This window comes from Rhinopithecus bieti, unplaced genomic scaffold (genome assembly GCF_001698545.2).
Source record: "Rhinopithecus bieti isolate Rb0 unplaced genomic scaffold, ASM169854v2 scaffold_62363, whole genome shotgun sequence".
Taxonomy (NCBI): domain Eukaryota; kingdom Metazoa; phylum Chordata; class Mammalia; order Primates; family Cercopithecidae; genus Rhinopithecus; species Rhinopithecus bieti.
The window spans coordinates 165,163-168,005 of record NW_016823823.1 but is presented as its reverse complement, the minus strand read 5'-3'; positions in this window follow the sequence as shown (position 1 = coordinate 168,005).

The following is a 2,843-nucleotide window of genomic DNA, read 5'->3' as shown; positions in this document are numbered from 1 at the left end:
TGTAATTAGAATAAAATAGGGGGCAAGAGTAAAAGCAGAGAGATAAGTTAGGAGGCTATTGATACAATATAGTTCAGAGATTGGTGGTGGTTTATATCAGGGTGATAGCAGTGGAGAGGATGAGAAATGGCATGGATATATTAGAATGTTAAGTTGATAGAATGACTAAGGGGTTGGCTATGGAGTGTGAAGGAAAGAGAAGAAAAAGTAGGGTGTAATTGCTGGAGCAGTGTCCTTTGGTGGGAAAGAGGACATGAAATTTAGTACACTGGTGGAGAGGTTGGCTTTAGATTAAAAGCATGAAAAGCATGGAAAGTTCATCTACAGCCACAGGAGAGAGAGAAAAGAGGCACAGATGCTGGTAGGTGAATAGGTATGGGAGTAGGAACTTTTGAAGTTTTGCTATTTACTGCTTTCTTTTTTCTCAGTGAAAAAGAAACATGGAGCTAAAAGTGAAAAGGAGAGATATGACAGAAACTTAGGAAGAAAGGCCATGATATAGTCATCCAAATATACTCACTCAGATACATTTACTCACTTTACCAAATCCTAAGAATCTCTGCATCAATTTCCACCCAGCCAGATTCATTTTATTTGTTGTATATGTTCTGAGATACTCTGTATTTGACCTGATTCCCTCATTAAACCCTCACCCCTATCTCCATTGGGGGTACACTCTATATATGCAGTTTACTAAGAAAAGAATAATAGATACAAACCATTCTTTATTTATGGGGGAAACCTCTACACCATGGGGTAGAGATGTGTTCTATCTAGTATCTCTCATACCTCTTGAACCTGGGTTCTTCTCTGTACCCCCACTGCCACTGCACTAGCTTGTTTTTCACTTGAACTATTACAAGAGCCTCTCCACTCTTCTGTCTACCTTTCCTCTTACCCCTCTCCAGTTCATTCCCATCACTGTCAATTATCTGCCAATAAATAGTTTTCACAACTCTCCTGCTTAAAATGCTTCATTATTACCCATCTTCCTGCCAACTTTACCAGTTGAATCTGTTACTCCATCCCTTTCTCTTGCCCCACATCCTTCATCCTAGCCATGCCGAATTATATTTGATCCCTGAATACATCAAATGTTTCAATACTCTGTGCCCTTGTACATATGTTTCCTCTACCCAAAATGCACACCTACTCTCTCTCCACAGGATGTTTTACTAATCATTAGAGACTTAGCTCAAATGTCACCTTCTGGGTGGCACCATAGGCAGAAGTAACCACTCTTCTGTGTTCATATGATTCCCCTACAACATTCACCTTACCATATCAAAAATGTTTAAGTGTCTAAGTTCCCCACTAGCTATTACTCATATATATATATATATTTTGAGATGGAGTCACTCTGCCACCCAGGCTGGAGTGCAGTGGTGTGATGACAGTTCACTGAAACCTCCGCCTCCTGGGTTCAAGTGATTCTCCCACCTCAGCCTCCGGAGTAGCTGGGACTACAGGCACGTGCCACCATGCCCAGCTAATTTTTGTATTTTTAGTAGAGAAGGGGTTTCACCATGTTGGCCAGGCGGGTCTTGAACTCCTGACCTCAAGAGATTTGCCCACCTCGGCCTCCCAAAGTGCTGAGATTACAGGCATGAGCCCCGCGCCCAGCCTATTACTCATTTTTTATCACAATCATTTAGCACAGGGCCTGGCACATAGTACATCAAAAAATGTTGATTAAACGACTTGACAACAGAAGAGAAGAGAAGGGGTTAGAAACAGCAACAAACCAAAAATGTAAGTTGACAAAAGCACAAAATACAAATTCTTTAACATACCCAAACAAGATCTATTTTTATTAAACGCTTTAGGAATAGGAAAAAACAAGCAACACAAAACAGAAAATCTCAGCAACCTTAAAGATGCAGATTTAAATTTAGACAAGGATGGTGAAATGAGGCCTGAAAGGAGAAGGTACAGTACAGCAAGTGTCCCTCCCTTTTCACCAAGTATACACACAACAAATGGAATAAAATCTCCGAACCATTATTAGGGAAGATGTTGGCTCTAGAATACGAATAGTCGTATGTTGCTTAATGACAGGAAAAGATTTTGAGAAATGCACCATTAGGCAATTTCATCATTGTGCAAACATAGAGTGTACTTACACCAACCTAGATAGTATAGCCTCCTATACACCTAGGCGATACGGCATGGTCTATTGCTCCTAGGTTGCAAACCTGTGCAGCATGTTACTATACTGAATACTGTAGGCAATTGTAACACAATGGTGTTTGTGTATGTAACCATAGAAAAGGTGTAATAAAAATATGGCATTATAATCTTATGGGACCATCATCATTGACCAAAATGTTATTATGCAATACCTGACTGTATCTATAAATCTCTGCTTAAAATAGATATGTCCCAAAGTACTGTATATTATACAGAATAAAAAACAAATACTATCATATGTGTGACTTCGTATGTCACAAAGTACTCTTATACATATTTCATTTGATTCCCATAACAACCCTGTAAGGTAGGTAATATTTTCCTCCTTTGAAGATGAGGAAACTGAGGCTTATAGAATCACTAATCCAAGATCACATACTCAGTAAAAGAGTAAGGGGTAGAGCTGGGATTCTAAATCAGGTCTGTTTATAACTCTATTTGTTCTCTCCACTATATAGGCTGAGTTAATGTTTACATGACTTACCAAAAAATACACTAAAGTGAAGCCAATATATTGTTGACATTTTTCTTCTTCTTTTTTCTCTTGGTCCTTCAGTCTGAATATTTTCTACTGACATATCTTCCAGCTGACCAATCCTCTCTCCCCTCAAAATTCATATGTTGAAATCCTAACCCCCAACGCAATGGTATTA